The sequence below is a fragment of the Carica papaya genome, chromosome 5, assembly GCF_054855325.1.
Source record: "Carica papaya isolate Zhongbai chromosome 5, ASM5485532v1, whole genome shotgun sequence".
NCBI classification, from domain to species: Eukaryota; Viridiplantae; Streptophyta; class Magnoliopsida; order Brassicales; family Caricaceae; genus Carica; species Carica papaya.
The window spans coordinates 36,073,322-36,088,142 of record NC_142313.1 but is presented as its reverse complement, the minus strand read 5'-3'; the positions used below and the strand labels follow the sequence as shown (position 1 = coordinate 36,088,142).

Here is a 14,821-nt window from a genome sequence, read left to right as displayed (position 1 = left end):
CGGGCCACGTGGGCGATCCGCGTGCGTGCGATCGGACGGCCCAGATCCGTTTCCGCGCGCACGGACGGCCTAGATCAGACGTACGCACGGACGACCTAGATTCACGCGCACGGACGGCCCAGATTCAATCAGGCACGGACGGCCCAGATTACATCGCGATAGACGGTCCAGATTTAATCCCAATTAAATCGCGATCGAACGGTCCAGATTAAATCTTGATTGACGGTTGAGATTAAAAGGCAAAAGGTATAAATAACCCCACCCACACCTGATCACAAAAACCCTAGCCGCCAGTGCCTCACCGGAGAAGAAGAACCAGACGCCGGAGGAGCCGGCCGCTGCCACCAGCCGCTGCACCGGGGAAGTTTCCGATCGCCGGTCGAGGTAAATTTTCTCCCCCTTGCTTGTTTTTCGATGCTGAGTCCGCCTATGGCCAAACCGAAGCCAAACCACCGGCCAAACGGCCGGAAAACCTAGCCGAAGCCCAGCGGCGCCGCTGCGCCCCTCCTCGATTTTTACCTCCGATGAGGCCCTTCCCGGCCTCCGTTCGATGTAATTTTTATACCACTGTGATCACCGTTCTTTTCTCTATAGGTTGATCGAAGCCAAACATCAAAAGGCAACTCACGCCGGAGGAGTCGCCGCACCCGAGAGCACCGCCGCCGGTAAGTTTCGATTTTTCGTAATTTTTTGGCCCACCGAGGGCACTAGGGTTGTTTTATCACAGGAACCGATGCAAGTGTGGCTGAATTCGATCGAAAACGGCCAACCCGAGGCGAATCGCCGCCGCTTGCGGCGGCGCCGTCGCCGGAGCACGGCGGAGCCGCCGTACCAGAATTGCAATATTGGCCGAAAGGGGCCCTAGGTCTAATTTGGGATTTTTTGGGACACGTGCAGGTACCGGTAGTGCGTTTCAGTTTCTCGGAAAAAATTCAGAGAAATTAGGGATAGCCTGTAGGCGCACTGTAGAGTCGAATTCAGACCCTGAAACAGGTAAGGACCTCTCACCCTGTTTCCTATCACGGTATTAAAGCTAAATAAATAATTAAATGGTACTTTGTGACTTTATAGATGTATAATTGATTAAGGTTGCCAATGGAGCCCGAGTCTGATACAGTATTGGTCTGTTATTGTTTGATCTAATTTCCAGTATTAAATGCAGCATGATGTTTGATGTAATTATGTTATGGTCTCGTATGCATGAACTATGATTTTTTTTATTATGGTTTGTATTATGGTGAACCCAGTACTGTATTATCTTATTTGGTGTCAATTATTGGTTTACATGTTTTGTATGATTGGATGATTAAGATTAAGAAAAAAGGCAAAAAGGTTATGTGAATTGATAAGTGGATAATGTGGACAGCCTGACTAGATATCATGGGAGATGGTGGACGGACCGGGTCCGTAGGGAACCCTACCGGGAACGTGGTCTCTCATACCGGACGGGGTATGGAGACCTCATGTGTTTTGGCGCCCATACTGGACGGGGTATGGGGACGGCCCTGGAATCAGGTTGTAAATGTTAATGGTTCATGTGTAGAGGGGACCCCCTATGGATCCCCAGGGATACTAGTAGGCTGGTAAAAGAGGAAATCTGTTTCCTGATGATTGAAATGTAAATGTATGATATATGTTATGTTATAAAGTGTGTGTGATTTCATGATATTATAAGGTTATTATTTTCATATGTTGTTTTCATGGATCTCGCCGAGGTAAGTGGACACTAAAAGATTTTATTACTGATAAATGAATTTGTTATAAATAATGCTCCATTGGTCATTTTTGTTTTCTACCCACCTTTACTTCCGTGGCGGTGAGATAGTGTGATGTCTTTACTGGGCTGGTGTAGCTCATTCCTTATTTAACCATTTTAGATCAGGAAGACGGCGAAGGGGATGCCTAAAGACTTTATATTTATATTTATAGTTTTTATTTCGAGTATCTCTCTTAGTTAGTTTGTAATTTTATATTTTGAGTACGTTTTGGGTATTGTGTAAGGGATGTTAATCAAAATTTTTATTACGCTTCCGCATTTGATATTTTTAATACATATATTTTATTTAAATTTCAGGGGCCGTTACAGTTGGTATCAGAGCCGCGTTCATCGGACCCATCCCTTACACAATAATGCTTAGAGAAATACTCACCGATAAACTGTTACTCAACCATTCTTTATGAAATGCAGGTGCAGAGAGATGAGGAGAGGAAGACCCCCACTAAACCGAGCAGCCCGGGATGATTCGCTTCGGGAAGATGTGGATAGAATATTTGAGATGCTGGAAAGGCTCATGGCCGCCCAGCAAGGTCAAGAGGAGAGAAGGGAGTTACCCGAACCTCCCCCACTACCGCGGGTTGAGCCACCGCTACAGTAAGCGGATCCCGAGCCACCCCGGCACGAGCCTGCTCCACCACAGTACCACCCGACACCACTACCGCAGTATGAACCAGTGCCCCAGCCACCGTATTGCCCGGTACTGCCACAGTACAATCCGGTGCCCCCACCATTTCAGCAGGTGCCACCACAGGGCCCCCCAGTCTATCCCCAGCCGGGTCCAGCCCCTCCTCCACGGGACCCTGCTCTTTCCTTGATCGACCCAGGCTACATAGAGAGGTATAGGAGACTGAACCCTTCCACCTTTGTAGGGAGATCCTCTTTTAAAGAGGCCCAGTACTGGCTGGCGGAGACTGAGAGAGCTTTCAGGATCTTGGGAGTAGTTCCTGAGCAGAGAGCTGCCCTTGCTTCTTTCATGCTGGTAGGGGAAGCAGGACGTTGGTGGGAGCTCAAGCAGACCACCCTACCTACACCAGTCACTTGGGAGCAGTTCCTAGGGGCCTTCCATGCGGAGTATCTCCCTGAGCACATCCGACACCTAAAGGAAACGGAGTTTGTTCAACTGGTTTAGAGAAACATGACAGTATTAGAGTATGCTCGTAAGTTCCTAGAGCTGGGCCGATACTCCCTGGAGACATTGATGGATGAGGGCTGAAAGGCTAGGAGATTCCAGTCGGGTCTCCGCCCAGAGATCAGGCAACACCTGGTAGTACTGGAGCTCAAGACATATTCAGCAGTCCTAGCAAAGGCACAGATCGTAGAAAGAAGCTTCATCACCCGTCCTCAGCCACGAGGGAGTTCACGACCCTCAGCTCCGTTCTGCAGGCCAGCACCTATTGCGCCTGCCCAACTAAATAAGAGGCCCAGACCAGCCATCCAGGCCCCTCCTCAGGCTCCAGGGGCAGCACGTGGGAAAATCTGTCAACACTGCGGCAGAGATCACAGGGACCGACCCTGCTACCGCCTCAACAACACTTGTCGCATTTGTGGCAGTGCCCAGCATTATGCCAGAGAATGCCCGAGGAACCAAAATCAAGGGAGGCCTCCTATCCAGGGTAGAGCTTACAACCTTACCCAGCAGGATGCCGACACCGATCCGGATGTGGTACAGGGTATGTATACTATCTGTGACCATATTGCTCATGTTTTATTTGACCCTGGTGCATCGCACTCTTTTGTTTCACATGCTTTTACTTCCAAAATTAATGTATCACATGATAAACTTGAATCATTGTTGTTTGTGTTTACTGCCGGGGGGTGAAACACTACTAGGGGAAGCTATTTATAGGGCTTGTGTCGTGGAGATAGCAAATATAAAACTGAGGGTAGACCTGATAGGGTTAGACACGGGGGATTTTGATGTAATCTTAGGAATGGATTGACTAGCGGCGCATCACGCCACCATAGATTGCTTTAACAAGAAAGTTGTATTTAATCCTCCTAACAAGGAGCCATTTACAAATTAATAAAAGTATTCAGTACGTATTCATTGATGACAAGTTTTCTTAACTTCTAGTACCTTAATCTTGTTGTTTTCTCTGACTAGGCAAGTCCAAGAAAGAAATTTGTGTTCAAGAGATTCCGGTAGTCCAAGACTTCCCAGATGTGTTTTCGGACAAACTGCCCGGTCTGCCAATGGACAGAGAAGTCGAGTTCACTATAGACCTACAGCTAGGTACCCAGCCCATTTCGGTTGCTCCTTACCGTATGAGCCGCATTGAGATGGAAGAGCTGAGGAAATAGATCACTGAATTGCAAGACAGTGGTTTTATTAGACACAGTGTGTCCCCTTGGGGTATTGGAGTCACTTTTGCAAGGAAGGGAGATAGAACGTTGAGACTGTGCATTGATTACAGAGGATTGAACAAGGTCACGATAAAAAATAAGTATCCCCTTCCCCGGATTGATGACCTCTTTGATCAACTGCAGGGTGCACAAGTCTTCTCTAAAATAGATCTACGATCATATTACCATCATGTGAAGATAAGAACAGAAGACATCCCTAAGACGACCTTCCGAACCAGGTACGGACACTATGAGTTCCTGGTCATGCCTTTCGGGCTAACCAATGCCCCGGCAATCTTTATGGATCTGATGAACAGGGTCTTCAGAGAGTTCTTGGATCAATTTGTCATCGTGTTCATCGATGATATCTTAGTCTACTCAAAAAGCAGAGAAGAACATGCTCACCATCTGGCCCAAGTTTTGCAGGTCCTAAGAAACAAGAGGTTATATGCGAAGTTGAGTAAATGTGGATTCTGGCTTGAGTAGACCGCCTTCCTAGGACACATCATATCGAAGGAAGGGGTATCAGTGAATCTTGAAAAGGTTGAAGCGGTATTTGGTTGGGAGAAGCTGACATCAGTTAAGGAAATCCGTAGCTTCCTGGGAATGGCAGGTTATTACCGCAGGTTCGTTGAAGGATTCTCCAGTCTAGCAGCTGCTCTAACCCGACTCACAAAGAAGAATGCCAAGTTTGAGTGGAATGAAGATTGCGAAAGAAGTTTTTTAGAATTAAAGAAGCGGCTGACTACTGCACCCGTGCTGGCTTTACCGAGTGGATCGGGAGGATATACAATTTATAGTGATGCCTCCTATCTGGGCCTGGGTTGTGTCCTGATGCAGCATGGAAGGGTTATAGCATATGGATCTAGACAGTTAAATAATCATGAGAAGAACTATCCCACCCACGACTTAGAGCTTGCCGCAATCATTCATGCCTTGAAAACCTGGTGCCGTTATTTGTATGGAGAGACCTTCCAGATCTATACCGATCACAAGAGTTTGAAACACATATTCACTCAGAAGGATCTCAACATGCGTCAGAGAAGGTGGATGGAAATCCTTAAGGACTATGATTGTGACATCTTATACCATCCGGGTAAGGGCAACGTGGTAGCAGATGCCCTCAGCAGGAAAAGTGCAGGTATCTTAGCCCATTTTATGGTTTCAGAATGCAGACCAATTGGGGCCACACAACAGGTTCGACTTCATGATCTAAAGAGAGTCACATGTTTGGGCCGCCTGACAGTCCAACCCGAGTTAATTCAGAGAATAAGGGAAGCCCAGACAGTTGACCCCGCTCTAGTAGCCCGCAAGAAGGATGCAGAACAGGGAGGGAGCTTAGAATTCTGAATCTCTGCAGATGGATTACTTCGTTTCGAAGACAGGGTGTGTGTCCCAGATGACTGTGAGTTAAAAAGGGACATCATGATGGAGTCCCATAGCTCGAAGTTTGCCATGCATCCAGGAAGTACCAAAATGTACCAAAGCATGCGACCCCGGTTTTGGTGGCATGGGATGAAGAGAGACATAGCCGACTTTGTATCTAAATGCTTGGTATGTCAGTAGGTCAAGGCAGAGCATCAGCGCCCAGGTGGGTTACTTCAGCCTTTACCGATCCCGGAATGGAAGTGGGAACATATCACCATGGACTTCGTATCGGGGCTACCCAAGGCACGTTCAGGACATGATGCCATATGGGTAATCGTTGACCGACTTACCAAGTCTTCTCACTTCCTAGCCATCAGGATGACCGATTCATTGGACAAGTGGCAAGGATGTATATCCGGGAGATAGTCAGATTGCATGGGGTTCCAGTGACAGTAGTATTTGACAGGGATCCTAGGTTCACTTCTCAATTTTAGAGTAGCTTCCAGCAAGCTATAGGAACAAAGCTGTCTCTTAGTACTGCCTTCCATCCCCAGACTGATGGACAATTCGTACGCTTGAGGATATGCTCCGAGCTTGTGTCCTTGACTCCGGGGGCCATTGGGATGACCATCTACCCCTGATAGAGTTTGCCTACAACAACAGCTACCAAGCAAGCATCGGCATGGCTCCATATGAGGCGTTATATGGGCGCCCGTGCAGATCACCGATTTGTTGGGAGGAAGTGGGCGATAGAAGATTGTTCAGCCCGGAGTTGGTAGAGGAAACCACGTCCAAGATAGTTAAAATCAAGAAGAACATTCAGACAGCTCAGAGTAGGCAGAAGAGTTATACAGATACCCAGAGGAGAGACCTAGCGTTTGAGAAAGGCGACCGGGTGTTTCTTAAGGTCACTCCTTTCAAGGGAATTAGTAGGTTTGGTAGGAGGAAAAAATTAAACCTCCGATATATTGGACACTTTGAAATCTTAGACAGGATTGGTACTGCTGCCTACAGACTAGCACTGCCTCCAGAGCTCTCCAGAGTCCACAACGTGTTCCACGTATCTATGCTACGTAAGTACAACCCGGATCCTTCTCATGTCTTGGCTCATGAACCGTTTCCACTCCAAGAGGACTTGTCTTATGAAAAAGTACCAGTCGGTATCACGGACCGAAAGAGCAGAATACTCCGCAACCGGAAAATATCATTTATAAAGGTCGTGTGGCAGAACCACACGCCCAAGGAGGCTACTTGGGAGCTAGAATCAGAATTTAGAGCCTAGTATCCCCATTTGTTCGACCAAGAGTAAGAGGCAAATTTGGGGGACCAAATTTCTTTAAGGGGGGGAGAGTTGTAACACCCAAATAAAAATAAAAATAATGATAAAATTTGGTAAAAATATTATTTGGATTTAATTAAAATTGATTTTGAGAAAAAGGGGTGAAAATTTGGATTCTGGGGGTGTTTTTGAAAAGAAAATCAGAAATCGGGGGTCAAAACGCAATTTAGAAAAATTGTGCCACGTCAGCAGCCTCGGCCAACCAGGTCCCGCCACGTGGCAAGGCAACGCTGACCAAGGAACGGGCCACGTGGGCGATCTGCGTGCGCGCGATCGGACGGCCCAGATCCGTTCCCGCGCGCACGGACGGCCCAAATCAGACGTACACATGGACGGCCCAGATTCACGCGCACGGACGACCCAGATTCAATCAGGCACGGACGGCCCAGATTGCATCGCGATGGATGGCTCAGATTTAATTCCAATTAAATCGCGATCGAACGGTCCAGATTTAATCTTGATGGACGGTTGAGATTAAAAGGCAAAAGGTATAAATAACCCCACCCACACCTGACCACAAAAACCTTAGCCGCCAGTGCCTCGTCGGAGAAGAAGAACCAGACGCCGGAGGAGCCGGCCGCCGCCACCCGCCGCCGCACCGAGGAAGTTTCTGACCGCGGATCGAGGTAAATTTTCTCTCACTTGCTTGTTTTTCGATGCTGAGTTCGCCTATGGCCAAACTGAAGCCAAACCACCGGCCAAACGGCCGAAAAACCTAGCCGAAGCCCAGCGGCGTCGCCGCGCCCCTCCTCAGTTTTTGCCTCCGATGAGGCCCTTCTCAGCCTCCGTTCGATGCAATTTTTATACCACTGTGATCACCGTTCTTTTCTCTACAGGTTGATTGGAACCAAACATCAAAAGGCAACTCACACCGGAGGAGCCGCCGCACTCGAGAGCACTGCCGTTGGTAAGTTTCGATTTTTCGTAATTTTTTGGCCCACCGAGGGCCCTAGGATTATTTTATCACAGGAACCGATGCAAGTGTGGCCGAATTCAGCCGAAAACGGCCAACCCGAGGCGAATTGCTGCCGCGTTGCCAGAGCACGGCGAAGCCGCCGTGCCGGAATTGCGATATTGGCCGAAAGGGGCCCTAGGTCTAATTTGAGATTTTTTGGGACACGTGCAGGTACCGGTAGTGCGTTTTAATTTCCCATAAAAAATTCACAGAAATTAGGGATAGCCTGTAGGCGCACTGTAGAGTCGAATTCAGACCCCGAAACAGGTAAGGATCCCTCACCCTGTTTCCTATCACGGTATTAAAGCTAAATAAATAATTAAATGGTACTTTGTGACTTTATAGATGTATAATTGATTAAGGTTGCCAATGGAGTCCGAGTCTGATACAGTGTTGGTCTGTTATTGTTTGATCTAATTTCCAGTATTAAATGCAGCATGATGTTTGATGTAATTATGTTATGGTCTCGTATGTATGAACTATGATTTTTTTTATTATGGTTTGTATTATGGTGAACCTAGTACTGTATTGTCTTATTTGGTGTCAATTACTGGTTTACATGTTTTGTATGATTGGATGATTGAGATTAACGAAAAAGGCAAAAAGGTTATGTGAATTGATAAGTGGATAATGTGGACAACCTGACTAGATATCATGGGAGATGGTGGACGGACCGGTACCGTAGGGAACCCTACCGGGAACGTGGTCTCTCATACCGGACGAGGTATGGAGACCTCATGTGTTTTGGCGCCCATACCGGACGGGGTATTGAGGTTCATGGTTTTGGCACCAATACCGGACGGAGTATGGGGACGGCCCTGGAATCAGGTTATAAATGTTAATGGTTCACTTGTAGAGGGGACCCCCTATGGATCCCTAGAGATACTAGTAGGCTGGTAAAAGAGGAAATCTGTTTCCTGATGATTAAAATGTAAAGGTATGATATATGTTATGTTATAAAGTGTGTATGATTTCATGATATTATAAGGTTATTGTTTTCATATGTTGTTTTCATGGATCTCGCCGAGGTAAGTGGACAGTAAAAGATTTTATTACTGATAAATGAATTTGTTATAAATGATGCTCCATTGGTCATTTTTGTTTTCTACCCATCTTTACTTCCGTGGCGGTAAGATAGTGTGATGTCTTTACTGGGCTGGTGTAGCTCATTCCTTATTTAACCATTTCAGATCAGGAAGACGTTGTTCCCGACCCCGTTCCACAGGAAGATGGCGAATGGGACGCCTAAAGACTTTATACTTATATTTATAGTTTTTATTTTGAATATCTCTCTTAGTTAGTTTGTAATTTCATGTTTTGAGTACGTTTTGGGTATTGTGTAAGGGATGTTAATCAAAATTCTTATTACGCTTCCGCATTTGACATTTTTAATACATATATTTCATTTCAATTTCCGAGGCCGTTACAGTCATACTATGAATCATTATTATCTTTTTATTTTTTTAAAATTTTATAAAAGAAATGAATATTTTAATATGTATGATCATTTAAGTTATTTTTATTTATGAAAAAAAATTAACTTTAAAAATAGAGAAAATAAAAAAGATTCAAATGTTGACAACATTATTGAGAGTTTGGTTTGAAATTTTCACTTTTATATAATTATTTTTTTTTTGGTAGTTGAGATTTCTCTTCCAAATTTAGAAAAGCTCATCACAATTAGTTAACAGCTTTTATGGTAATTTTATGGACAATCAATTAAAAAATTCTATTGTAATCTTATAGTGACTCATATCTTAGAGGCACTTATATAGTAAAGTTTGATATTTTATAGTATTTAAATAAGTAATCACTAACTATCAAGATAATAACCTAATTAGTTGGGAGTGATGAGGTTTACCATCCACACAAGCAATAGATAAACGACAATAATGTAAGGATCTAGGTCCTCAAGAGTACATAAGAAAATTACAAGCTAACATGGAGACGTAATATAATGCCTGAAACTCGCGATTTATGAAGGTTTTCTATCAATTTTCATGGAATTCAAAATTGATTATTCCGCTTTCATATAAAATTCTCCTAAATGTCAATTTATCATTTAAATACAATTTTGACCATTCCTTAATGAATCAAAGAGTGGTTTTCTAAATGACTTCCACAAGTGATGTTCTTTTGTTCTAAACATAGCACTAGGACTTACTTCCTATATAATACTTTTCAAACCATTTGCCTCAACACGAAAATGTCGTAAAGACTACCAAAGAAAGAAGCTCTCAACACAATTAAGCTTGAAGGAATTCAATTGCATCTCTCATAATGAAAAGGACATTCATTATTTGCCAAAGAAGATTGTGACAAGAAATCAACACTTCAGGTTTGAATCTATTCTTGAGCAAAGCAATTTCATTGAAAAAAACTTTTTATAAATGAACCACCAACGTAATTGAGCATTAAAAGCATGAAATTGATTATCCAATATACACAAAGAGAACTTTACTTGTATGCTTACTCTAATTAATTTCACAAGGGAAAAATATCAAAGAAAGAAAATTCACAATGCCAAACATAACAAACTAATTTGTCAAGTTGTAATTTATAAAGCCCACTAGAGAACAGCAAAGTAAAGACTACCAGAACAAGGCACAACATAGATTATACAATTATGGTAGCAATATAAGCAAGAATAAGATATAATATATCGTTAAAAGAGGGGGGGAAGTCAATTGATGAAAACATTCCATAACCCTAACCTTAACCCATTCGACCCCAAGATGGAGAAATGACATACAACTGGAAAGAAAAAGATGAAGAAGATCAATACCAAGAAAACACAGTTAGAGAAAAACATTTAACCAATAAAGTCAGTGATAAGAAAAGAAAATGTTGGATTTGGATAAAAACTGTTTTGTTATTTTATTAATTTACTTAGGGTCCATTTGACACAAATCTGATGCTTGTGCTGTGAGGAAAAAGATAAAATGCTTTAAAAATGACTTCTGGAAAAACAACTTTAAGTGGAAAATAGTTTTGGCTGTACAATTCTGTGAATGTTATATTTTTTTTTTTTTGGAGATCATGATCAGGTTAAATTTCAAATCATATTCATGTAATCTTCTTTATGAATCATGAAAAACTAATCAGTGATTCTTCATCATTTTATCATACAATAAGAAAAGTAGATATAGGATGTGAACGTTGCAGAACTCAGCTAGCAAATATTACCTCTTCCATTAACTTGCCTCCAATTCATGTCGCAAACATGATTCCCCGGAAACTCAGCTGAGACTAGAATCCTTTTCCTCTTTAAGGTCCAAATTCCTAAGATATACTGCAATCTGTATTCCTCCATCTGGAATACTAATTCTCAATGAAGAACCTGTTCTGACATCATATCATCCAGATAAGCACAAGAAATTATCAACATCCATTTGCTATAACGAACAAGAAGCTAGTTTGTCCAGCCTTCCAGAAAAAGTCCTTTAGAAAATTCTTAATAAAATAAACATGAAAAACAAGGAGAGGCATGATCTCCTCCATTGTATGATACGGAGTCTGTATATGCTATTGATAACATAATCAAATGCACGTTTATTTGGGTTTACTATGGTATGAAAGTCTGTGTCCTCTATTCTTCTAGCTCTGCTGTGGATCATACTTCAATTGATAGGCAGCATAAAAGTCATTCCTGGTATGAATCTTTCCTTCCACTTGTCTATGTAGTCTGCAGCAAAACAAAAGTACCTGAAAAGTGCTATGAAAAAACATATTACTACTGCATAAGAAAATTTTAGTACGGTTTACTGCATTGACATCACTCGCTAGTTAACAGGAAAGAGAGTTTGCAGTGTATAACCTGAAGAGAATTCAGTTACTAGCATCACTCCTCATCCCCAACCAAAACCTTTGTAAGCCATTCACAGAATTGTTCAACCTTCCCCGGTTTAGTACGGTTTACTGTATTGACATCACTCGTTAGTTGATCAAGAAAGAGAGTTCGCAGTGTATAACCTGAAGAGAATTTCAGTTACTAGCATCACTCCTCATCCCCAATCAAAACCTTTGCAAGCCATTCACAGAATTGCTCAACCTCCTCCGGTTTAGTACAGTTACTGTATTGACATCACTCGCTAGTTGATCAAGAAAGAGAGTTTGCAGCATATAACCTTAAGAGAATTTCAGTTACCAGCATCACTCCTCATCCCCAACCCAAACTTTCGCAAGCCATTCACACAATTTTCTTTGGAACGAAAAAAAAATTTTGTGAATGGCTGGCGAAGGTTTTGGTTGGGGATTGTTCAGCGTCCTCCAGTTTTAGGCCATTTTTAAAGAGTGCATAAAGCTTATTGTAAAAAGTGCTGTCAATATAAAATATGGTGTTATGTTAGTTAATTACATTACAAATTAATAATAAATCTTGAAATAGTAAAAAGTTAGATAACTACAAATCATGAGGTTACATGTTTTCTTTAAAAGGAAAACTAAGAGGATGCATTATCCATCAATCAAGTGTGCATGACCATGGTTACGATATAGCGTTTATAAATGATACAAATGAATGCATTCTTGGGATCTATGTTGGTCAACGCAAAATGCGACTAAACCTAAACCTAAATTTTAACCAACAGAAATGTCCAAGTATTCGTCACAACCAATATTAACCATTAAGGCCAGATTGCAATAACTGCATTAAGTAGTATTTAAACCTAAAAGTTGTTAATCAATACATACTTTTTTTAAATAGCAAATCAATACATACCATCTACAAGAAAAATTATTGTCTACACAATTGGAAAAAAAAAGTCAGAAATTGCCATAGATTCTCCTGCGTGAAGCAGATATAACCACGATATGGATAAATTAGGCTTTGAAAATCGGTATACTAGTTCACTTAGGATATATAACTGAAAATGATAACCAGAGAACAGAAAGGTAAATTACTAGAATTTAATTCCAGTATCCATCCGTATATAATCAACAATTTAATTCACATATATTAGATGCAAACAAGTAAACGAGATTCAAAATCCAATCAATCATATTTAACAAACTCAAATTATTTAAAGAAAAATGACCGCAAATCCAAATTGACCCTAATTATAAATGAAGTCACCTGGATAATTTTTTTAGCAAAGTTCATTGCTTGACCCAAACAACCAGCGATTGAAATGAAAGATCAAAAAATTTCTCTTGTTTTCCTCAACTCCCGCTTCAACCGATCGTGACGCAATCCAAATCAAGTGCAAAAGCATAGTAATAAAAGATTAAAAGGACGCTCACCCAAGAGACGAGATTATCTTGGTTGATCACTGACTTGACGAAAGGACTGCATCTTCACGATTCATGACGCTTCCTTCATCTTCGTCGTCGTCGTCATCTTCTTTTCTCTAACGGTTTCGCAAGAGGTTTCATAGCATCCATCTCTCTGGTAAGATTCTATGAAACCACAGCTAACTCGGAAGCGGCGGCTCGTTCGATCTCTTGTGGTTAGCGATGCATTTATAAACCCTAGCCTCTCAATACCTATTGACAGCACCGAACAGGCTGGATCATTCGTCTGTCTTGCAAAATGCCCCAATCCAATTGTTCTTCATTTGGGTTCGGCCCCCTCTCTCTTCCACCAAAAACAATATTTTATAAAATCATTTTTTATAATTTTAAATTTTGAATCAATTTTTGAATTCTAAAAACGATATGCAATGTTTTTGGATAAATATATTATTATGAAAGAGTATATTCGTATGGGACATGTAATAAATAATAAAATATTTAATTAATTTAAAATAATTTTGAATATTTCAAATATTAGATATATTAAATTTCAATAATCAAATAAAAGATTATGATTAAATAATAAAACAGATTCATTAGAAAAATTCTTTATATTAGGGTAATAGCACCGATTATTATTTAAAAAAATATTATAATTTTAAATATCTTTTATTGTTGGTCAAATCATGATCATATTTAGTAATAATCAAAAATAAAATTTAAAAAAATGAAAATATATACAAAATTTTTTACAACTAATTAGAAAATCATCATCAAAAATAAATTTCTATTTATGTCATTTTTTTCATAGTAATCTAATAATTTTTATCTTTATTGCAATAGCTGAACAACCAATAATTAAATGACAAAAAAATATACTTAAATACTAAATAATTAGACATATAAATAATATTAAAAAAAACTGCATCTCAAAACGAAAATAATTTTAACTAAATGCTAGACAAAGGTTCAATAAGAGGGGCAATAGTTTTTTGTGATGTCCTCTACTTTCTTTTTTGATTTTTTCTAGTTTTATTTAATAAGTTGATTTGGTTGGTTAACGAGGTTTGATAATTTTTTTTTTGTTTTGAAATTTTTTTAACCAAATCATGTAAAACTAGTATTTCACTTTATTTTTTAATTTAAAATATATTCAGTTCCGTTTTATTTTTTTTCATTCTTAATTGATCGATTAAGTCAGTTAATGAAATTCATTAAAAAATTTTTTTTAAAAAAATTCTTTTAACTAAGCCAACTGCTTCTAAACCTCCTATATTGAGGGCACTTATTAGCACCCCATGAGCATAGCTCAAATAAAATGTTTAAAAAAAAAAACCATCAAAAAATGAGATTAGGAGAACTATTTGGAGAATGAGGATAAAAAAAACTCCTAATTCAGATAAACTCACATGTACATTTTTCCAATTATGTTGAGATATTATAAAGGATAATTTGATGAAAGTTTTTGAAAAATTTCACTTGAATGAGAGAATTTGTAAAAGTATGAAATCAACATTGATCATTCTAATACCAAAGAAAAACATGTCAAAAAGGATATTGGATTGTTATCCCTTATAACTAATAAAGTAGTGTGACATATGCATAGAACCAAAAAGGAATGGTCCTAAAACTAGATTCCAATAAGGCATTTGGCAGGATGAACTGGGGGTTTTCGCTTAATTGTGGCTCCAAAGAGATTTGGATAAGAGGAGATGTATATAAGGTTGTTTATCATCAGCCTCCTCTGTAACCGTAGTGAATGGGCAAATATCTCAGAGGTCTTACAGTATCTGAGGTAGAAGATAAG

At 40.5% G+C, this 14,821-nt stretch overlaps 1 long non-coding RNA gene across 2 annotated transcripts; it reads right to left on the bottom strand.

Moving 5' to 3' along the window:
* Nucleotides 1–9,777: 9,777 nt before the first annotated feature.
* On the bottom strand, nucleotides 9,778–13,352 carry LOC148265817 (uncharacterized). 2 transcript variants are annotated; one of them, XR_015819356.1, is made up of 4 exons: nucleotides 13,024–13,352; nucleotides 11,600–12,101; nucleotides 10,969–11,487; nucleotides 9,778–10,536 (listed from the first exon to the last, which is right to left on the bottom strand). It is a non-coding gene; the product is annotated as an uncharacterized LOC148265817 (long non-coding RNA). The 2 variants fall into 2 exon arrangements; XR_015819357.1 differs by lacking the exons at nucleotides 9,778–10,536; nucleotides 13,024–13,352 and adding an exon at nucleotides 12,857–13,017 and having other exon boundaries at nucleotides 11,161–11,487.
* Between the last annotated feature and the right edge of the window lie 1,469 nt (nucleotides 13,353–14,821).